A 24087-nucleotide genomic window follows, 5' to 3' on the forward strand; every position below is an offset into this window, starting at 1 on the left:
AACCTCTATAGTGAATACTCACATCTTTATTTCACTATCAATAATAAATATATTTTCTGACAAAAAAAATCTAAATTATTTAAGCAAATAATACTAAAGTAGAAAAAAAAAAGCCTGTAAATCTTTTTGTCAGAATATGGTGTCAACATGGAATCAAGCTTCAGGTCAAGCTAATGATTCTTGCTGAACAATAATGATTGCTCAATAATGATTATTCAACAATAATGATTGAATTATTGTTCAGCTAATGATTGCTGAACAATAGTTTACAGCACAACTATGTGGCTGATATGCTAAGACTTACTAGAGTATAAAAACACCTCCATTATTTTTCCTGTGTTATTTTACCATCTCCAGGATCAACGAAGAAAATCACACCAAGTAAGAGATGCTGGATTACAGTATTTCTACAGACATCATCTTACTGAGCCCTGGAAGCCCCAATAACATGAGGTAGATGAGTAAAGTTTAACATATAGCACAGTTCGTGTACAGATCTTGGATAATAAATGGTGATAGGAATGGTAACTGATGATGAAAAAGATGATGAGGATACAAAGCAAAATGATAGCAAAGGAAAACACAGCATTTCTGTTCCTCTTCACTAAACCAGCCCCACTGCTTCCTTTAAAACTCACTTCAAGGATGGGCGCGGTGGCTCATGCCTGTAATCCCAGAGCTTTGGGAGGTGGAGGCAGGTGGATCACCTGAGGTCAGGAGTTTGAGATCAGCCTGCCCAACATGGTGAAACCCCATCTCTACTAAACATACAAAAATTAGCCAAGCATGGTGGTGGGTGCCTGTAATCTCAGCTACTCAGGAGGCTGAGGCAGGTGAATTGCTGGAACCTGGGAGGCAGAGGTTGCGGTAAGCCAAGATCACACCATTGCACTCCAGCCCAGGCTGACAACAGCAAGACTCCATTAAAAAAAAAAAAAAAAAAAAAAAAAAAACTCACCTCAAACAATATCCCTAAACCTAACCAACTTAGATTATTCTTTAATTGGTCATTGCCTCAGTATTCATGTATTCTATTTCTATTCCACCATTTGTATCAGCTATTTTACTTTAAAATTTTTCGAAAATTACTTCAGATCTGCATATGTTGGTTTTCTGTCTCTTAGAACAGAAGCTGTGACTAACATTTTTAATGCAATCAATTAAACCTGGCTCAGAGCTCTGTACATCTTGGGTGTTGCTTAGTTATTAAGTTCAACTTTATAATTATATACACATGAGCACCTATTTAATGTGAATGACAACAGGCTGGAAAATGCAAAGATAAATAAGACATAATGCCTTACCTCACATTCCTGAAAATTAATATTTAGTTGGTAAGAGAGACTTGCGAACAGTTAACAAGAATAGATGGTAGGGGCTGGAGCCAAGATGGCCAAATAGGAACAGCTCTGGTCTACAGCTCCCAGTGTGAGCGACGCAGAAGGCAAGTGATTTCTGCATTTCCATCTGAGGTAACGGGTTCATCTCACTAGGGAGTGCCAGACAGTGGGCCCAGGACAGTGGGTGCAGTGCACTGTGCATGATCTGAAGCAGGGCAAGGCATTGCCTCACTCAGGAAGCACAAGGGGTGAGGGAGTTCCCTTTCCTAGTCAAAGAAAGGGTGACAGATGACACCTGGAAAATCGGGTCACTCCCACCCGAATACTGCACTTTTCCGACGGGCTTAAAAAACGGCACACCAGGAGATTATATCCCACACCTGGCTCGGTGGGTCCTACACCCACGGAGTCTCACTGATTGCTAGCACAGCAGTCTGAGATCAAACTGCAAGGCGTCAGCAAGGCTGGGGGAGGGGTGGGCGCCGTTGCCCAGGCTTGCTTAGGTAAACAAAGCAGCCGGGAAGCTCGAACTGGGTGGAGCCCACCACAGCTCAAGGAGGCCTGCCTGCCTCTGTAGGCTCCACCTCTGGGGCCAGGGCACAGACAAACAAAAAGACAGCAGTAACCTCTGCAGACTTAAATCTCCCTCTCTGACAGCTTTGAAGAGAGCAGTGGTTCTCCCAGCATGCAGCTGGAGATCTGAGAACGGGCAGACTGCCTCCTCAAGTAGGTCCCTGACCCCTGACCCCCGAGCAGCCTAACTGGGAGGCACCCCCCAGTTGGGGCAGACTGACACCTCACACGGCCAGGTACTCCTCTGAGACAAAACTTCCAGAGGAAAGATCAGACAGCAGCATTCACGGTTCACGAAAATCTGCTGTTCTGCAGCCACCGCTTCTGGTACCCAGGCAAACAGGGTCTCGAGTGGACCTCTAGCAAACTCCAACAGACCTGCAGCTGAGGGTCCTGTCTGTTAGAAGGAAAACTAACAAACACAAAGGACATCCACACCAAAAACCCATCTGTACATCACCATCATCAAAGACCAATAGTAGATAAAACCACAAAGATGGGGAAAAAACAGAGCAGAAAAACTGGAAACGCTAAAAAGCAGAGCACCTCTCCTCCTCCAAAGGAACGCAGCTCCTCACCAGCAATTGAACAAAGCTGGACAGAGAATGACTATGACGCATTGAGAGAAGAAGGCTTCAGACAATCAAACTACTCTGAGCTACAGGAGGAAATTCAAACCAAAGGCAAAGAAGTTGAAAACTTTGAAAAAAATTTAGACGAATGTATAACTAGAATAACCAATACAGAGAAGTGCTTAAAGGAGCTGATGGAGCTGAAAGCCAAGGCTTGAGAACTATGTGAAGAATGCAGAAGCCTCAGGAGCCGATGCGATCAAATGGAAGAAAGGGTATCAGTGACGGAAGATGAAATGAATGAAATGAAGTGAGAAGGGAAGTTTAGAGAAAAAAGAATAAAAACAAACGAACAAACCCTCCAAGAAATATGGGACTATGTGAGAAGACTAAATCTACGTCTGATTGGTGTACCTGAAAGTGACGGGGAGAATGGAACCAAGTTGGAAAACACTCTGCAGGATATTATCCAGGAGAACTTCCCCAATCTAACAAGGCAGGCCAACATTCAGATTCAGGAAATACAGAGAATGCCACAAAGATACTCCTCGAGAAGAGCAACTCCAAGACACATAATTGTCAGATTCATCAAAGTTGAAATGAAGGAAAAAATGTTAAGGGCAGCCACAGAGAAAGGTCGGGTTACCCACAAATGGAAGCCCATCACACTAACAGCGGATCTCGTGGCAGAAACTCTACAAGCCAGATGAGAGTGGGGGCCAATATTTAACATTCTTAAAGAAAAGAATTTTCAACCCAGAATTTCATATCAGCCAAACTAAGCTTCATAAGTGAAGGAGAAATAAAATCCTTTACAGACAAGCAAACACTGAGAGATTTTGTCACCACCAGGCCTGCCCTAAAAGAGCTCTTGAAGGAAGCACTAAACATGGAAAGGAACAACCAGTACCAGCCACTGCAAAATCATGCCAAATTGCAAAGACCATCAAGGCTAGGAAGAAACTGCATCAACTAACGAGCAAAATAACCAGCTAACATCATAATGACAGGATCAAATTCACACATAACAATATTAACTTTCAATGTAAATGGACTAAATGCTCCAATTAAAAGACACAGAAGATCTACCAAGCAAATGGAAAAGATCTACCAAAGGAAGATCTACCAAGCAAATGGAAAACAAAAAAAGGCAGGGGTTGCAATCCTAGTCCCTGATAAAACAGACTTTAAACCAACAAAGATCAAAAGAGACAAAGAAGGCCATTACATAATGGTAAAGGGATCAATTCAAGAAGAAGAGCTAACTATCCTAAATTATATGCACCCAATACAGGAGCACCCAGATTCATAAAGCAAGTCCTGAGTGACATACAAAGTTACTTACACTCCCACACAATAGTAATGGGAGACTTTAACACCCCACTGTCAACATTAGACAGATCAATGAGACAGAAAGTTAACAAGGATACCCAGGAATTGAACTCAGCTCTGCACCAAGTGGACCTAATAGACATCTACAAGAACTCTCCACCCCAAATCAACAGAATATACATTTTTTTCAGCACCACACCATACCTATTCCAAAATTTACCACATAGTTGGAAGTAAAGCTCTCCTCAGCAAATGTAAAAGATCAGAAATTATAACAAACTGTCTCTCAGACCGCAGTGCAATCAAACTAGAACTCAGGATTAAGAAACTCCCTCAAAACTGCTCAACTACATGGAAACTGAACAACATGATCCTGAATGACTACTGGGTACATAACAAAATGAAGGCAGAAACCAATGACAACAAAGACAAAACATACCAGAATCTCTGGGACACATTCAAAGCAGTGTGTAGAGGGAAATTTATAGCACTAAATGCCCACAAGAGAAAGCAGGAAAGATCCAAAATTGACACCCTAACATCACAATTAAAAGAACTAGAAAAGCAAGAGCAAACACATTCAAAAGCTAGCAGAAGGCAAGAAATAACTAAAATCAGAGCAGAACTGAAGGAAATAGAGACACAAAAAACTCTTCAAAAAATTAATGAATCCAGGAGCTGATTTTTTGAAAGGATCAACAAAATTGATAGACTGCTAGCAAGACTAATAAAGAAGAAAAGAGAGAAGAATCAAATAGATGCAATAAAAAATGATAAAAGGGATATCACCACCGATCCCAGAGAAATACAAACTACCATCAGAGAATACTACAAACAGCTCTATGCAAATGAACTAGAAAATCTAGAAGAAATGGATCAATTCCTGGACACATACACCCTCCCAAGACTAAACCAGGGAGAAGTTGACTCTCTGAATAGACCAATAACAGGCTCTGAAATTGTGGAAATAATCAATAGCTTACCAACCAAAAAGAGTCCAGAACCAGATGGATTCACAGCCGAATTCTACCACAGGTACAAGGAGGAACTGGTACCATTCCTTCTGAAACTATTCCAATCAATAGAAAAAGAGGGAATACTCCCTAACTCATTTTATGAGGCCAGAATCATCCTGATACGAAAGCCTGGCAGAGACACAACCAAAAAAGAGAATTTTAGACCAATATCCTTGATGAACATTGATGCAAAAATCCTCAATAAAATACTGGCAAACCGAATCCAGCAGCACATCAAAAAGCTTACCCACCATGATCAAGTGGGCTTCATCCCTGGGATGCAAGGCTGGTTCAATATATGCAAATCAATAAATGTAATCCAGCATATAAACAGAACCAAAGACAAAAACCACATGATTATCTCAACAGATGCAGAAAAGGCCTTTGACAAAATTCAACAACCCTTCATGCTAAAAACTCTCAATAAATTAGGTATTGATGGGACGTATCTCAAAATAATAAGAGCTATCTATGACAAACCCACAGCCAATATCATACTGAATGGGCAAAAACTGGAAGCATTCCCTTTGAAAACTGGCACAAGACAGGGATGCCCTCTCTCACCACTCCTATTCAACATAGTGTTGGAAGTTCTGGCCAGGGCAATTAGGCAGGAGAAGGAAATAAAGGGTATTCAATTAGTAAAAGAGGAGGTCAAATTGTCCCTGTTTGCAGATGACATGATAGTATATCTAGAAAACCCCATTGTCTCAGCCCAAAATCTCCTTAAGCTGATAAGCAACTTCAGCAAAGTCTCAGGATACAAAATCAATGTACAAAAATCATAAGCATTCTTATACACCAATAACATACAAACAGAGAGCCAAATCATGAGTGAACTCCCATTCACAATTGCTTCAAAGAGAATAAAATACTTAGGAATCCAACTTACAAGGGACGTGAAGGACGTCTTCAAGGAGAACTACAAACCACCGCTCAATAAAATAAAAGACGATACAAACAAATGGAAGAACATTCCATGCTCATGGATAGGAAGAATCAATATGGTGAAAATGGCCATACTGCCCAAGGTAATTTATAGATTCAATGCCATCCCCATCAAGCTACCAATGACTTTGTTCACAGAATTGGAAAAAACTACTTTCAAGTTCATATGGAACCAAAAAAGAGCCCGCATCACCAAGTCAATCCTAAGCCAAAAGAACAAAGCTGGAGGCATCACGCTACCTGACTTCAAACTCTACTACAAGGCTACAGTAACCAAAACAGCATGGTACTGGTACCAAAACAGAGATATAGATCAATGGAATAGAACAGAGCCCTCAGAAATAATGCCACATATCTACAACCATCTGATCTTTGACAAACCTGACAAAAACAAGCAATGGGGAAAGGATTCCCTGTTTAATAAATGGTGCTGGGAAAACTGGCTAGCCATATGTAGAAAGCTGAAACTGGATCCCTTCCTTACACCTTATACAAAAATTAATTCAAGATGGATTAAAGACTTACATGTTAGACCTAAAACCATAAAAGCCCTAGAAGAAAACCTAGGCAATACCATTCAGGACATAGGCATGGGCAAGGACTTCATGTCTAAAACACCAAAAGCAATGGCAACAAAAGCCAAATTTGACAAATGGGATCTCATTAAACTCAAGAGCTTCTGCACAGCAAAAGAAACTACCATCAGAGTGAACAGGCAACCTACAGAATGGGAGAAAATTTTCACAACCTACTATCTGACAAAGGGCTAATATCCAGAATCTACAATGAACTCCAACAAATTTACAAGAAAAGAACAACCCCATCAAAAAGTGGGTGAAGGACATGAACAGACACTTCTCAAAAGAAGACATTTATGCAGCCAAAAGACACATGAAAAAATGCTCACCATCACTGGCCATCAGAGAAATGCAAATCAAAACCACAATGAGATACCATCTCACACCAGTTAGAATGGCAATCATTCAAAAGTCAGGAAACAACAGGTGCTAGAGAGGATGTGGAGAAATAGGAACAGTTTTACACTGTTGGTGGGACTATAAACTAGTTCAACCATTGTGGAAGACAGTGTGGCAATTCCTCAGGGATCTAGAACTCGAAATGCCATTTGACCCAGCCATCCCATTACTGGGTATATACCCAAAGGACTATAAATCATGCTGCTATAAAGACACATGAACACGTATGTTTATTGCGGCACTATTCACAATAGCAAAGACTTGGAACCAACCCAAATGTCCAACAATGATAGACTGGATTAAGAAAATGTGGCACATATACACCATGGAATACTATGCAGCCATAAAAAATGATGAGTTCATGTCCTTTGTAGGGACATGGATGAAATTGGAAATCATCATTCTCAGTAAACTATCGCAAGAACAAGAAACCAAACACAGCATATTCTCACTCATAGGTGGGAATTGAACAATGAGAACACATGGACACAGGAAGGGGAACATCACGCTCTGGGGACTGTCGTGGGGTGGCGGGAGGGGGGAGGGATAGCTTTAGGAGATATACCTAAAGCTAAATGATGAGTTAATGGGTGCAGCACACCAACATGGCACATGTATACATATGTAACTAACCTGCATATTGTGCACATGTACCCTAAAACTTAAAGTATAATAATAATAAAATAATAAATAAAAAAAAGAATAGATGGTAGGATGCCATCATTGCTCATGTAATTAGCTAATCTATGCACTGATGCTAAAAACAACAACAACAAAAAAAGTTTGCTATGGTGATTACAAAAGAAGAGTAATTCATTTACACTTAAAAGAACAGGTAAAACTTTGAAGTGAACAAGATGAAGTGTTTTAGGAGGACAAAATGAGAGGAGAGCGCATCAGACCAAGCCTGAACAAACATATGAAATGCTAAGAGTGCAAATTTTCCTCAGGAAATATCAAGAAGTATGGCTGTGTACTATGCAAGTGCAGGAAAATGTAATACATGGCTGAAAGTTTAATTGGAGTCATCATAGGAGATGTTGGGGGTCATACTGAATGGTGGACTTTATTCTGTTGGCCACTATTCCCTAAACTATTTTCCAATAAATTCTAGTTTCAAGAGATTATTTTTTATTTAACAGTTGTGTGGTGAGAAATTTTGGGGAAATGGGCATACTATGCTCCCTTCTTGAGAATATTTTATGCACGTTAGTACAGTAAAGTTTCTGAAAAGTCCATTGGTAGAGGAATATATTTAACTCTCAATTTCTCAAGCTCTATGATTCCTGCAATTATTTTCTCCTTCTTTGATGACATCTTTAATGCCTTGTAGATTTGGTCTTCAGGAGAATATTGAGAAAGGAGATATGAAGAAACCCGTCAGACAGGCTATTAGGGTAGGTCCTTGGTTAAATTTTTTCAAACAAAAGAACAGCCTGAAAAATCAAGCTTCATGCACAGATAAGGGAACTTGCATAGGTGGGCTTGCCTAACACATGTCCACAGCTACACAGATAAGAAAGTCTACATGGGTAACTTGCTCAGACATGTCCGCAATGGAAAATTCTATCCCTTAACACATGTGCAGTAAGGGGAACAAAGGAATAATGGAGTAACTCAAGCTAAGGGTCTTCATGTGCACTAGGAGGACAGAGTGGAGCTACACAGTTTGCACCTTATGCAAATGAGATGCCCAGCCCTCATTGGTTTTTTATAAAAGCCTTGCATTCAACTGTAAAAATGGCAGTGACAACCCTCTTCCAGGTCCCCCCTCCACAGTAGAGAGCTTTCTTCGTTTACTTATTAAACTTTCACTCCAACTTACCCTTTGTGTACAAGCTCCTTAATTCTCTTGGCAACAAGACAAAGAACTCTGGGTGAAATTCACCTCATAATGAGGGACTGCTACATTGTGGTACATTGGCAAGACTGTAACAATATGGCTTGTAAAATGCGGCTCTGGGCAAAGAGGATCAATAATTTACCTGGATGTGAGTGACAGGGTCTGGCTCATGTTTAATAAATGTTTGTAGGTTGCCCATTGAAAAAATAAAAGGAATTTTAAGCAATGTAGAATCATTAATGTGAGAGCCCTGAAACCAAGCCACTAACAAATCATTCCTGCAAGGGGAAAGTAGGATAAGTTAGTACCACTCGATTTTTTATTGTGATAAAATATACATAAAATAAAATTTGTCATTTTAACCATTTTTAAGAGTACAGTTTGGTAGCATTAAATAGATTCACACTTTTGTGCAACTATTGCCAGAATCCATCTCCAGGACTCTTTCATTATTCCAATCTGAAACTTTGTACCCATTAAACACTAACTCTCCTTTCCTCTCTCCTCCCAGGAGCTGGCAGCCACCATTCTTCTTTCTGTTTCTATGAATTTGACAGAATTCAGAATTGTAGGTACTTCATGTAAGTGGATTTATACAATGTTTGCACTTCTGTGTCTGGCTTATTTCACTTCATAATACTTTCAGGACAAGTCATTTTTAAAAGAAATGACTTAAGGTCCGTGAAAGAAAATAAACAGCCACATATTATAACAGGCCCTAGTTAGAATTACTAGTAAAAAGCCAAATAATACAAATGTAAAGCACTGAGGGACATAAAGGCATTAAGGCTTTCCTCAAGAAGGAAATACTCTCAAATAAAGGGCAGAAATGGAAAGAGTTGAAGATACATCTTCCCCTGGTATGCGATTCCTTGGGAGCTGGTGTCACAGCTTGTCATTTTCTGGAGACTAATCAACATCAGGCAAGGCCTTCAAAAGGCTTTGCTTATGTTTAAACATCTAGAATATGTCAGACCTCACCAAAGCCATTGAAGCTACTGCAGAAGGTCCACGCTAAACAAGAACATAGACCGAGGATCATGCTTTCATTTGTTCCAAATGGCTACCTTTCAAATCACAAACAGCAGAATGTAGCCTGATTAGCACTCAAATATCAAAGGCACAAACATGATTGTTTTGTTGCGTTGCAAAACTCTCGCAGGGAAAGGAACCAGAATAAGTAAGTGTGCTTGTTGTAAAGAAGGAAAGCTGAGAAAAGAGGAAGCTATTAAGGTATATCTTTTTAAAAATTCTCCATGTCTCCCAAAATCATATTATCAAACACAAATCACTTCCCACCTAGGCCAATTGCAAGATTGCTCCTAGCTGGCCTCCTACCCTGATCCTAAGACCCTAATTCAAATCACCGCATTCTCCCACACCAAACCATTCTTCACAGGAGTTGCCAAATGATCTTCCCAACTAAAGCATCACCATGGTAATTGTCCTTCTCCAAAATCTCTAATCCTCTAATAGGTCCCCATTGTCTACCAGTCAAGTTCAACATTCACAGTCCTCCATCATTAAACCTTTTTTGAGAGACAGATCAAACAGCTGGGAATCAGTCATGCCTTCTCTGCTTCTGGAAAACTCCTCTCAGTACACATCATAAGTTGCCATTTGTTGTAGACATTTTTATTTGTAGCCTTTTGAGAAGATAGCTGAGTTAAGGGAAAAGCTGTGGAGTCTGCATGCTGACATCATATTCTACTTCCTACCTGTGTGACCCAGGGCTAGTTGTTTAATTCTCTGTGCCTCAGTTTCCTCACCAGAAAAATAAGAAAATAACAGTGTCTATGTCACTGGATGCACATATGGATATGTGAGTTAATATGGATGAAATGCTTAGAACAGTGTGGACTCTGAGCAGTGCCTAACCTTGTGCTGTCTAGCACACAGTATCATACAATACAATATGGACTACTCAACAATGTCTCTGGATGAAAGAATCCATTGAAATTAAAAAATAATGTGGCCAAATGGAAAGGTTCTTGTGTTGAACACAGGAAATTCTATTAAAGTTGAAAATTTCCAAACTCTTTAGGGCTCTCATTGTTAATGATCAATTATAGAAATAAAATTCTAATTGTCATTTTCTCACTTCTAATAATAAAATTCAGCCAAACAAAAGAAAAAAGAAAGAAAGAGATTGATGGGAAAGAAGGTTCAGTCATCAATAGATGTCTCTTCTGTTCATTCACCTTCTTATGCAAACGCTACCCTGCCTCTTTGCTAATCCTTCCATTACACAATTATGAACAACACTCCTCCAAAGATCAATCATTCTGCTTCCTTACCATAAAGTCTTAATATTTCATGAAGACACAATATCCCCCTCAAACTTTTCCAGCAAGAGTGGACACACCCTAATGCATTAAACAATAAAAATAAAATAGATTCATATACATGTTGGTGCTGAAATATAGCCAAGCCATCACCTTCCTTTAGTCATTCCTGGCTTTTCTACTTGTTACTGTTTACTTTTAGGTTTCCATTATGAATTTACACCAACCTCTTCCACCATGGTTTCTCTGTCCACTCACCTCCAGAACCCTCCCTCACCTTTTTGGATTTTATACTGGCTTTCTCCAACCCATTCTTTGCATTTTACTCTTAGGCCTTCATTAACATGTTCGAAACTACCATTTGAACTGGGAAATACAGAAAAGTGATCTGCAGTAAGAAAAGAAGAGTAAAACAGATTCACTGAGGGGACTTCCTGCATCTCCACAGCACTCTAGTTCCTGATTGCCCTCTGGAGACTATGAAGAGCCCCTGTTCTTAGAGTCCCAGGAGATCCTAGTGTCCCTCCCTTTTAATTCAAGTTGGTTCAAATTAAGTTTCTATTATAACACAACAAATAGTTTTAGGTTTTTTTTTTAAAACATTTGTCTAAAGTCAGAAAAAGTCACAGCGCTCATGTTAATATGGTCTTCATTTATGGCATGAAGTAAGTCTCTTACTGTCTCTGCCTCTATTTTTACTTTAGCAAAATGAGAGACTGCATTTAATTTCTTCCCAGAGCTAATCAATCGGCATGCAGTGTCTTGAAGAAACACAGTGAGCAACCCCAACACGCTGTGGCACAGTATTCTCCTATGCACACTAATGAGTACTGTAACTAGAATGCCTCTCAGTAGCTCTTTAACCTAGGAAGACAACTCCCACTTGTACTGGATTCCAATTGGACTCTGTCTCCTCTAACTCTGTGGAAAGTGTCCTAGAGGGTTCATGGATTGTCTGAGCAACTCAAGCTAAAGACTTGGGTGATTGAACCTAGATTGGGATGTTGAGTATTAGAGACCCAAGTAATTACATATCCACAGGCTCAACTAACTTGGCAATCACGGTGCCAGCTAGAGTAAATAGCCTATTTTAAGTTCTTTCACCAGTCACTTTCTTCTCTCTAATGTTGTTGATGCATCTATTTTCTAATTTTGAACCATAAAGGCTAAATTCTTAATAAGTGTATATTTATTTAGAAACATTTTACAGATGGCCTAATTCTTAAATCCCTTCACTTTCTCTTAAAGAGTAAGCTTTTGTAATATTTCCATCTTGACTGTCTGAAAATAAAATCGGGGTACAACTAATGCTCCTTGCATGGTCTCTCTCCAAATTTGATTGAATGATAATCCAACCCCTTATAAAAATCCAAAGAATCACATACAAAAAAATGAGACTCCGTTTGACTTCATAATCGACCAACCAAAATTAAGTTCCCTTTCTCTGATTTACCTTTTAAGGAGGATTTAGCAATCTTGGTAAAAGAGCCACAAACTTAGATTTCAACTGATTTGAGAGTCTCCATGTAGCTCCCAAGTAACAAAAATATATGATCTTTGGATATTCATTCTAAAAGGAAAAAAATACAATGTAAAAGAATTGGGAGCCATTTCCAGAAGTCAGCAGTCACCTCAGCCGTCAGACCTGTGCTTGCTACAGGAAGTGGTAAACACAGTGTCTTGTGGTTCCTGGTGTTTGGACGTTGCCTGTAATGGTGGGAAAATGTCATTGCCTAGCAATAACCGGGCTGCAGTCAGTGCTTCAATCTAGGGGCCAATTCCAATGACGCTTATTCATCCCACCCAGGTATTCCAGTCTTTGCAATGCATTGGAGGGTTGGTCTAACTGTAAGAGAAGCACAACTGATTTTTCTGATTCCTTATGCATTGCAGGATGTACAACAGGTAAACAGAATAGTGAGACATCACCTGAGCCAGTCAAACCTGAAGTCAAGACTACAGAGAAAAAAGAACTATTTGAATCAAACCCAAATTTCAGAAGCACATCATTCAAGCCTCTAACCCAGCAGAATCAATAAAAAGGCCAAGTCCAGGTAAACCAATGGCAAATTTGGAACTAAAAAGCCATCTGCCTGCCTAAAACAAGCACTTGATAAACTGTCGTAAGGGAATGAATAAGATAAGAAAGAAGACAGTGAAGAAATCAAGATTGGGAACTCATGTGAAAATGGAGGGTGTTCAAAGACACCTCAGGGTCCACAGAATATAGAGAAAGCCTGTGTCTATCATTCTGGAGCACCTCTTTTCCATGAGGAGATGAAACTCTGAATCTATTGAAGAAAATAAACTTCTGATTTTAATATGTTCTTAGCCAAAGAGGGCTGTGCAAAAAGGAAACACATGTAGACCACAGAAAAAAAATGCTGGGAACATGTAGACATGCCTGGCATCAGGCAAGAGGTCACAATTTCCATAGATGCTAAAAACTCACTTCCAGAACTTAGTTGAGTAGAAGCAAATAGTACATTATTAAATGCATACATTGCATTTGAATGTGGCTCATTGCATGGTGGCTCATGCCTATAATCCCAGCACTTTGGGAGGCCAAGGTCGGTGGATCACTTGAGCCTAGGAGTTCAAGTCCGGCCTGGCCAACATGACGAAACCCGTCTCTACCAAAATACAAAAGTTAGCCAGGTGTAGTGGTGCATGCCTGTAATCCCAGCTAATTGGGAGTCTGAGGCATGAGAATCACTTGAACCTGGGAAGCAGAGGTTGCAGTGACTGAGGTTGCACCACTGTACTCCAGCCTGGGCAACAGAGCAAGACTCTGTCTCAACAACAACATCGACAACAAAAACAATGCATTGTATGTGAAGGACAGAAGAAATTTCATCAAAATGCAAAATTATGGATTGTGATTGTCGTAAAGTGAAGTTAGGTAGCTATGACTGCAATGCAGATGGAGAGCGCAGTAAGAATAGCTGTTCCTATGCAATAGGCACGCCTTGAATTGCCTGCAACCAAAAAGCAAGAAAAACAAACAGAAGATACAACAGATTGGGTGATTGAGCTATTGCCTATTTCAGAATTCTTAATAATGTGTGGCAAAGTGGTATCTTGCTGCTGTAATCTTTTGTTTTGTTGTGTTGTTGAATCTGGCATTTCAGGATCAACATCAGGTTCTTAAAAGCCACAGTCAGTTTATCTTTTTGTGCCTCCCATCATTCTTTTGAGTTACATAAGATTGATTATTCATTTCTCCTCGCTGATAGAACCATAGTTGTCTCCTATACTTGGAGAAGCTGGAAAATAGCTCACCAATATAATTGCAGTATTTCTTAGTATGATATTATATTAGGCAGAAAAACATTAAGGAACATTTGTTTTTGTCACATCTCTATTATCTCATAATTAGTAAGGCAAGATGAAATGTCAAATTTTAATCCTTTTTTATGGATTTGTGTTCCTATAATATATGAAAATCTTTGAGGAAGAGATGAAGCTCTGCATTATTTTTTCCATGTGGGAGGGGTCTTTTTTATAGGAGGATTAATTCTGAGGTAGTATAGTAGATAAGTAAAGGGAAATATATGCACTTATTAACAAATCAGAATTTGTTTACAACTAATTGAATTTAAAAATTATATCAATACTTATATCGCTTGCCAAGCAGTATGATTTAAGAGTATAGGAAACAAATAAGAGTACATAGGTATCAATTTGGTTAAAATTTACCATAAGACTAAGCAATAATGTAGAAAAAACTCTTTCCTAATTAAGTGTCTTTCGGTGGTGTTATGGCAAAATTGTAACTGTTTACAGCCTAACCTCTTGTAAAGCCTTTAATTAGTTACATATAAAAAAAATTATCTACATCTGGCTTCTTGGATGGAAAACTATCTATAAAATTGTAGACTTAAAGGTTCATGAAAATACATTAGGGTATCAAAAAGTGAAATGTATGAACTTTATGACAACTATGATGTATTCAGTAAAATAGCTTAATTATTTTTTAAAAAAGGATCTTACTAGGGTTTGAGGTAAAGCTCATGCCACTGCTAACTGATGAAGGTCGTATTCCATAAAAACCCTCCCTCCTTTTTCTTATTGATGGATGGCTCCAAAAAATTCTGTCCCTTCAATTTCACTCATGTATTGTGTCCTCTGTGAGCAGCCATATTTGTTAAAGCTGAAATGTCATGATGATGGATCACAACCAGACCCTGTATTTGGGGCTAGATACCTGAGCCAATCTGTCATTATGTGCAAATTATCTTCTTGCTGGATCTGGAGAGATAAATAAGGAAGATGAAATTGTACATGGCTTTATATCCTGTTTTAACTAAACAAACGTATGGCCCTATAAGAATGGGGGTCAGACATCATGGGACTCCATGGAACCTGTGATTCTGGAAGTGAGCCAGCTAAGGCCCCTCTGAGCTTGCTCCTGCTTTCCTCTGGATATTTGTATGCACCATGATACCTAAAAAACACTGAACACTGTCTGACTTAAATTCTATTTCATATTTGTTCACGTCATGCTTGAACTCTTAGCCTGGTCCTTATCTCTTCGAATTCACCCACATCTAACTCCAAAGATGATTCCTTGAGTTCATTTCAGACAATGCCATTTTAGTCTCCAGCAGGAGCCCTGGGGAAACTCACCATGTCTAATTTATCTTCAGTGAATATCAAATCATATTCACCACATAAAGGTTAGGATGACTTTATCAGTTTTATTAAAGCTGTAAATTTTGCTTTTAAAACCTGCCAAAGCCTATGCTTCTAGAATCCTCTAACAACAAATTAACTTTTTTTCCCTTCTTCCTCTGCTTACTCCTTCAGCCAGTCTGACCAATAGGATACTCCACATAGAGCAAGTGTGAAAATTGTCCCGTAATTCAAGACAGCAGAGTGGTATTTCTGTTTTTCTACCTGGATTCACACTTGGCACAGTGCTGTAGCTCAGAAAGAAAAACTGCACATCTAAGAACCACAGTTCCAGTCAAGGGGATGGAGGCTTTGGTCTTACAGACATGAAAAAGCTGCTTTGAATCGCTTGACGTTTTCTACTCAGGAACCCCAAACTTCTGCCTTCTGTTCTCGCTCCTTGTTAAGGCCTCCTTCTAAAGCCTCTGTGTAACATGATCTCAGCCCTCCCGAGCCTAGATTCCTCCATTGCCTCACTCCTCCCACTGCCCTTACTATGCCTTGTGGGAGCCTCTCCAGAGGACACTATCTCCTGAATGCACAATGTACCTTCACATCTTTCAACTTTTGCTCTGAATATTCCATCCAACTACATTCTCTTTGTCTTCTTTACCATCTGTTGAAATCCTATAGATCTTTTAGGGACCAGGCTGAATTCACATGCTTCATTCTCCTCCAATGCATCTAATCACCTTTCCTCCTTTCTCCATATCTTTTAGCACTTTGCATCCCTTTTCCCTGTCTAGCTCTCTCTCTACTTTAAATGCTCATGATCATCCTGACCCTCCTAGCACCTGTCTCTGTCTTTCCAATACTAGGCATAGCAAACAAATTGCTTAAAAAGCTCACGTTAGGCTGGGCACGGTGGCTCATGCCTGTAATCCAAGCACTTTGAAAGCCAAGGCAGGTGAATCATCTGAGGTCAGGAGTTCGAGACCAGCCTGACCAACATGGTGAAATCCTGTCTCTACTAAATACAAAAAATTAGCCGGGCATGGTGGCACATGTCTGTAATCCCAGCTACTTGGGAGGCTAAGATAGGAGAATCACTTGAACCTGGAATGTGGAGGTTGCAGTGAGCAGAGATTGTGCCATTACACTCCAGCCTGGACAACAAGAGCAAAACTCAGACTCAAAAAAAAAAAAAAAAAAAGAAGAAGAAGAAGCTCACATTAGAAATAAAAAGAAAGAGATGATGAGTTACAAGGTGAGGCATAAAATTTACATATGGATTATGGAGCTGAAAAAGAGATGGAAGTCAAGAAGTTTGGTGCATGTTCTAGGAATAAACCAAATACCAGTGGCTGTATCACAATAATGTCCTGAGGCTTCTCCACCCAGATGACACTCAAAGACTTAATATTTTATTTATCCAATTAGCCAACCAGTATCCTTTGGCAAGTTGTGGCCATTTTATAAAACCTGAACAATATGTTCATCGAATCTTTGTAATTAGGAAACTATATTTCTAAAACCAAAATAAAACCCAGAAGACTCACTCACTCTTGCATTTTCCAACATTACTAAGGAAGTAAGAAAGAAAATCACTGATAATGATGGAAATGTTCGTCTTGGAGAAAATTCCATCTTTTTTCCCAGTCATGAATGACAACTCTGGGCACAAAGATCATGGAGTCTGTGTATTTCCTTAGCACCTAGAATACTACCTGGGACATGACAGGTCTTAAGTATATGTAGAATAAATGTTTTAGAAGAAAAATTGATAAACTGTGGTTCTCAATTAAGTGTGGGTGGCAAGGCAGAGAGAGAAGTGTAGAGCAACCTCCAGTTTAGAGCTGGAACAGCAGAGTGGATGTTGGAGCTGTTGATTAAAGGCATTCGTAGCAGAAAAAGCGTGGGTTCTACAGGAAAGACTGTTGGTTTGGCTTCAGATATGTGTTGAACTTATGAGAACTTTGATCCCAATAGAGATGTCTATTAGCTAATTGATTACTCAGGTCAGGAGCTTAGGAGAGAGCTGGCAACCAGAAATTAAGGCATAGTTCCATGGTTGCAGACTGCTAGCTCACAGGCTTGTCTAGCCAGCACAACATATTTAAATTTTTGTGTCACTTGAAAACTTTAACAAGCAAGAAGACGTTACATAAAAATCCAGATTTTCAACTTCTCTTTAAAAAGCTGAAGATCTAGTAAAGTTATACCTACCTTCCCTCAAGCTAGCAAAGAGCGAGAGCTGAGAAGTGGCAATCCCCTTACATGCAAATGTCCCCTCAGTCACCATAGAACCTTCATTTCATGTTGTTTTCCCCATGCCAAGGGCTCCAGGTTCCATTGCCATCCTGTTTGTGTGGTTATTCTTAGAGGAGAGCTAAGAAAAATGAAATCTTTCTCTATCACATCTATCGAAAGCGGGAAAATTAAAACTACCGAGACTAGAAAAAAAAATTATTATACTTATCTAACATCTTTGCTGTGTTGCCAATCTAGCTTCTAAAGGCGTTCGACATTGTGACCTCTGACATAGTTTCAAGAATTGTTTGAGTTACTGTCATGATATTCAGCTTTGAGTTTCATTGCCCAGAACCTCAGCAGCAGATGGTTCTCTCTCAGAAGAATACAGTGGTCTTGAGGTCAAGTTCTGTTCTTCATTCCGCATTTTCCTTGATGCCATTGTCAACCATTTTTACATCCTTGTTTAAGCTGGTAGTTTATTCATAATAAAATTATATATATAGATGTTTTTCTGATTATATCAATGATGAATGCAGGTTAAACTGTTACTTGCTGGGGTAAATAAGGAAACAGTAACAGTGAGCTAAACTTAGGTCATGCTTACTTTAGTAACTATAGGACTTGTGAACCTGTAAGAAATGTCACCTCTGTATGTGGCACAGACCTGTTTACAGAATTCTAAAACCCCTTAGATCAGTCTTCATTGCCTACTCCCAACCTTGATTCTTAGATACTTAGATAATAATAACACCTTCTTCTAGAATCCTAAAATAAACTATCCTACCATTCTGGAAAAATAAATTCTAAAAGCCTCCTTCAGTTTAAGAACGAAGCACATCTTGCATAGGAGGAAGCACCAAATAACATTATTTAATAGATACGAACAAACAACTTACTCTACTTGGGTTCAAGGCTGTAATTCTGCTGCGAACTTGCTATCAGTCCTTGGATAAGCTAATTAACCTTTCTAAACCTTTCTATAAAATGGGGGTTAAATAATAGCTGAATAATCTACCTCTTAGAACTGTAGGAGCTAATATGTAAAGTACTTTATAAAAGCATATGACATTTTTCAAATTTTGATTGTCATTTTGTTTTCTGGAGATAACAAATGACATATGTTGAATCTACTTTGTGTTCAAGCCAACCTTTCATCAGCTTCCCTTTGGTTTATTAACACTACATTTATTGTTGAACTAAAACAGAGGCTTTTCATGGGTGTTTGATAAGAAAATATTACCAAGAAAGTTGTTTTTACACTGAACCATTCTTTCAAATGGTCACTTTTTTAGCTTCCCCTTGTTATCTCTTAATATTGACTTTACATCTAGTATTTTGATCATTTTCCTAAAAAGTCTTCACTTCAGAGGTTGGGAGTTAGTGCAGCTTAGTAAAAGATTAAAAATGATTAACATTGCAAATAAAGTTCTGTGCTGTCACCCAGGTGATAGGAATTGAAATGGTGCCCCCTTGCGAGGATGTTCTGTCAATGCACCTCACAGACGGATGGATGCAATGTGTTTTTAGAGGAGGATATTCTCAGCACTAATTTGATGTAGATGAATACTGTGGCTCTTTATAAATGTAAGAAGCTCCCAGGTATGGCAGACGTTGACCACAATTCTCTTAACTTAGACAACAATGAATTAGAAGTGGACTTTTATTATAGTATTTCTGGAGTTTTCTTTGTACTCGACTATGTCTGTAATTGGTTGCCATTCTGGAGTTTTCTTTGTACTCGACTATGTCTGTAATTGGTTGCCAGGAAACAGAAGTTTTTAAAATTATATTTCAGTTTGAATTTCAATTAACTTTAATAAATACATATATATGAATCCTCACTTGTCTACTTTTTAGAGGGAATAATAGGCACTAATAACTGTTACTTGTCCACCAAGTACAAAGCAATGGACTTCATATAAGTTTTTTAAAATATAATTTGTTATATCTATCAGATATTAACTTCCCATTTCACTTAAAAGGAAACTGAAATTCAAAGAGGTTATTCAAATTCATGTAATAGTAAGTGACAAAGCTGGAAATCAATAAAGCTTTGAGTCCTGTTAATTAAAGCAATAAAAAATATATATAAATATATATGTATCTACTATATAGATAGTCCTCAAAAAATTTGTCATCTAAAAAGTGATAGTAAATTAAAAATCCAAGCACATTGTGTTGATTGATGTGTATAGGGTACTTTGGAAGCACTTGACTCAGACTGAAGAAACCAGGGATGGCTTCTTGGTAGAGATGACACCTGAGTTCAGATAGGAAGGATGAGGAGGAGTTCTGCAGGTAAAGTAGGAAGAAGGTAGGTTGCTCCTTTCTCAGGCTAAAGCCCAGATCTGTTCTATTCTGTGATTAGTACGATGAGGTGCAGGCCCATCTAATAAATGAAAAGCCCTCTCCCTCTCCCTCTCCCTCCCCCTCCCCCTCCCCCTCCCCCTCCCCCTCCCCTTTCTTCGGTCTCCCTCTCCTTCTTTTTTCGGTCTCCCGCTGTTATCGAAGCTGGACTGTACTGCCATGATCTCGGCTCGCTGCAACCTCCCTGCCTCGGGCTCCTGTGACTCTCCTGCCTCGGCCTGCCGAGTGCCTGGGATTGCAGGCGCGCGCCGCCACGCCTGAATGGTTTTTGTATTTTTGGTGGAGACGGGGTTTCACCGTGTTGACCGGGCTGGTCTCCAGCTCCTGGCCTCGAGTGATCTGCCTGCCTCGGCCTCCCGAGGTGCTGGGATTGCAGACGGAGTCTCGCTAACTCAATGCTCAATGGTGCTCAGGCTGGAGTGCAGTGGTGTGATCTCGGCTCGCTGCAACCTCCACCTACCAGCCTCCTGCCTTGGCCTCTTAAAGTGCTAAGATTACAGCCTCTGCCCCGCCGCCACCCCGTCTAGGAAGTGAGGAGCATCTCTGCCTGGCCGCCCATCGTCTGGGATGTGAGGAGCCCCTCTGCCCAGCCGCCCTATCTGGGAAGTGAGGAGCGCCTCTGCCTGGCCGCCCATCGTCTGGGATGTGAGGAGCGCCTCTGCCCGGCTGCCACCCCGTCTGGGAGGAAGTGAGGAGCGCCTCTGCCCGGCTGCCCCGTCTGGGAGGTGAGGAGTGCCTCTGCCCGGCTGCCACCCCGTCTGGGAGGAAGTGAGGAGCGCCTCTGCCCGGCTGCCCCGTCTGGGAGATGAGGAGCACCTCTGCCCGGCCGCCCCGTCTGGGAGGTGAGGAGCGCCTCTGCCTGGCCGCCACCCCGTCTGGGAGGAAGTGAGGAGCGCCTCTGCCCGGTTGCCCCATCTGGGAAGTGACGAGCACCTCTGCCTGGCCGCCACCCCGTCTGGGAAGTGAGGAGTGCCTCTGCCCGGCTGCCACCCCATATGGGAAGTGAGGAGCGCCTCTGCCCAGCCGCCCCTTCTGGGAGGTGAGGAGCGCCTCTGCCCGGCCGCCCCGTCTGGGAGGTGAGGAGTGCCTCTGCCCGGCCGCCCCGTCTGGGAGGTGAGGAGCGCCTCTGCCTGGCCACCGCCCCGTCTGGGAGGTGAGGAGCGCCTCTGCCTGGCCGCCATCCCGTCTGGGAGGAAGTGAGGAGCACCTCTGCCCAGCTGCCCCATCTGGGAAGTGAGGAGCGCCTCTACCCGGCTGCCACCCCGTATGGGAAGTGAGGAGCGCCTCTGCCAGGCCGCCCACTCTGGGAAGTGAGGAGCGCCTCTGCCTGGCCGCCCACTCTGGGAGGTGAGGAGTGCCTCTGCCTGGCCACTCCAGCTGGGAAGGGAGGAGCGCCTCTGCCCGGCCACCCCGTCTGGGAGGTGAGGAGCGCCTCTGCCCGGCCGCCACCCCGTCTGGGAGGAAGTGAGGAGCACCTCTGCCCGGCCGCCCCGTCTGGGAAATGAGGAGCGCCTCTGCCCGGCCGCCACCCCGTCTGGGAGGAAGTGAGGAGCGCCTCTGCCCGGCTGCCCCATCTGGGAAGTGAGGAGCGCCTCTGCCTGGCTGCCACCCCGTATGGGAAGTGAGGAGCGCCTCTGCCCGGCCGCCCCGTCTGGGAGGTGAGGAGTGCCTCTGCCCGGCCACCCCGTCTGGGAAGTGAGGAGCGCCTCTGCCCGGCCACCCCGTCTGGGAAGTGAGGAGCGCCTCTGCCTGGCCACCACGCCGTCTGGGAGGAAGTGAGGAGCGCCTCTGCCCGGCCGCCACCCCGTATGGGAAGTGAGGAGCGCCTCTGCCCGGCTGCCACCCCGTCTGGGAGGAAGTGAGGAGCACCTATGCCCGGCTGCCCCATCTGGGAGATGAGGAGCACCTCTGCCCGGCCGCCCCGTCTGGGAGGTGAGGAGTGCCTCTGCCTGGCCGCCACCCCGTCTGGGAGGAAGTGAGGAGCGCCTCTGCCCGGCTGCCCCATCTGGGAAGTGAGGAGCGCCTCTGCCCGGCCGCCACCCCATATGGGAAGTGAGGAGCGCCTCTGCCTGACCACTCCGTCTGGGAGGTGAGGAGCGCCTCTGCCCGGCCGTCACCCCGTCTGGGAGGAAGTGAGGAGCACCTCTGCCCGGCTGCCCCGTCTGGGAGATGAGGAGCACCTCTGCCCGGCCGCCCCGTCTGGGAGATGAGGAGCACCTCTGCCCGGCCGCCCCATCTGGGAGGTGAGGAGCGCCTCTGCCTGGCCGCCACCCCGTCTGGGAGGAAGTGAGGAGCGCCTCTGCCCGGCTGCCCCATCTGGGAAGTGAGGAGCGCCTCTGCCCGGCCGCCACCCCATATGGGAAGTGAGGAACGCCTCTGCCTGGCCACTCCGTCTGGGAGGTGAGGAGCGCCTCTGCCCGGCCGCCCCGTCTGGGAGGTGAGGAGTGCCTCTGCCCGGCCGTCACCCCGTCTGAGAGGAAGTGAGGAGCACCTCTGCCCGGCTGCCCCGTCTGGGAGATGAGGAGCACCTCTGCCCGGCCGCCCCGTCTGGGAGGTGAGGAGTGCCTCTGCCCGGCCGCCACCCCATCTGGGAGGAAGTGAGGAGCACCTCTGCCCGGCCGCCCCCTCTGGGAAGTGAGGAGCGCCTCTGCCTGGCCGCCACCCCGTCTGGGAGGAAGTGAGGAGCGCCTCTGCCTGGCTGCCCCATCTGGGAAGGGAGGAGCGCCTCTGCCCAGCCGCCACACCGTCTGGGAAGTGAGGAGCGCCTCTGCCTGGCCACCCCGTCTAGGAGGTGAGGAGCGCCTCTGCCCGGCCGCCCCCTCTGGGAAGTGAGGAGTGCCTCTGCCCGGCTGCCACCCGGTATGGGAGGAAGTGAGGAGCGCCTCTGCCTGGGCGGCCCCGTCTGGGAAGTGAGGAGCGCCTCTGCCCGGGCGGCCCCGTCTGGGAAGCGAGGAGCGCCTCTGCCCGGCCGCCCTGTCTGGGAGGTGAGGAGCGCCTCTGCCCGGCTGCCCTGTCTGGGAGGTGTACCCAACAGCTCCGAAGAGACAGCGACCATCGGGAGCGGGCCATGAGGACGATGGCGGTTTTGTTGAAGAGAAGGGGGGGAAGTGTGGGGAAAGGAAGGAGAGATCAGATTGTTGCCGTGTCTGTGTAGAAAGAGGTGGGCATAGGAGACTCCATTTTGTTCTGACTAGGAGAAATTCTTCTGCCTTGGGATGCTGTTGATCTATGGCCTTTCCCCCAGCCCCATGCTCTCTGAAACATATGCTGTGTCAACTCAGGGTTAAATGGATTAAGGGCGGTGCAAGATGTGCTTTGTTAAACAGATGCTTGAAGGCAGCATGCTCTTTAAGAGTCATCACCACTCCCTAATCTCAAGTACCCAGGGGCAGAAACACTGCAGAAGGCCGCAGGGTCCTCTGCCTAGGAAAACCAGAGACCTTTATTCATGTGTTTATCTCCTGACCTTCTCTCCACTATTATCCTATGACCCTCCCATATCCCCCTCTCCGAGAAACACCCAAGAATGATCAATAAATACTTCATAAATTAAAAAATAAATAAATAAATAAATAAATGAAAATATGAGTCTTTTCTAAAGGATCAAAATTTGTTTCTCTCTTACATGAGAGAAATCCAGTGATGGATAATCTATGGCTGTTCTGGAAGATCTGTGGTGTTGTTAGGAACCAGCCTCCTTTCTTTCTATCTCACTAGCCACATTTAAGACTTCAAGTCTAAGAGCTCCTGAAAGGTATGGAGCTCCAACCGTCACCTCCCCTGTTCAGTCCTGAGGAGGAGGAAAGGAAAGAGGCACAAAAAGAACACCCCCCAACACCGAGTCTACAACCATTTCGATGTCTTCTCCTGAGTTGCAAGCAGTACGTCCACTGTCATATTGTTGGCCAAAGTATAGATATACAGCTATACCAAGTTGCAGGGGTGGCTAGAACTGTCTTTTATTGTA

General features: G+C 43.0%; 1 pseudogene; it reads left to right on the forward strand.

Annotated features, from left to right (window-relative positions):
- Nucleotides 1-8652: 8652 nt before the first annotated feature.
- On the forward strand, nt 8653-17942 carry LOC100450943 (cysteine and histidine-rich domain-containing protein 1-like; annotated as a pseudogene).
- The last annotated feature ends 6145 nt before the right edge of the window (nt 17943-24087 follow it).

The sequence above is a fragment of the Pongo abelii genome, chromosome 3 (genome assembly GCF_028885655.2).
Source record: "Pongo abelii isolate AG06213 chromosome 3, NHGRI_mPonAbe1-v2.0_pri, whole genome shotgun sequence".
Lineage (NCBI taxonomy): Eukaryota > Metazoa > Chordata > Mammalia > Primates > Hominidae > Pongo > Pongo abelii.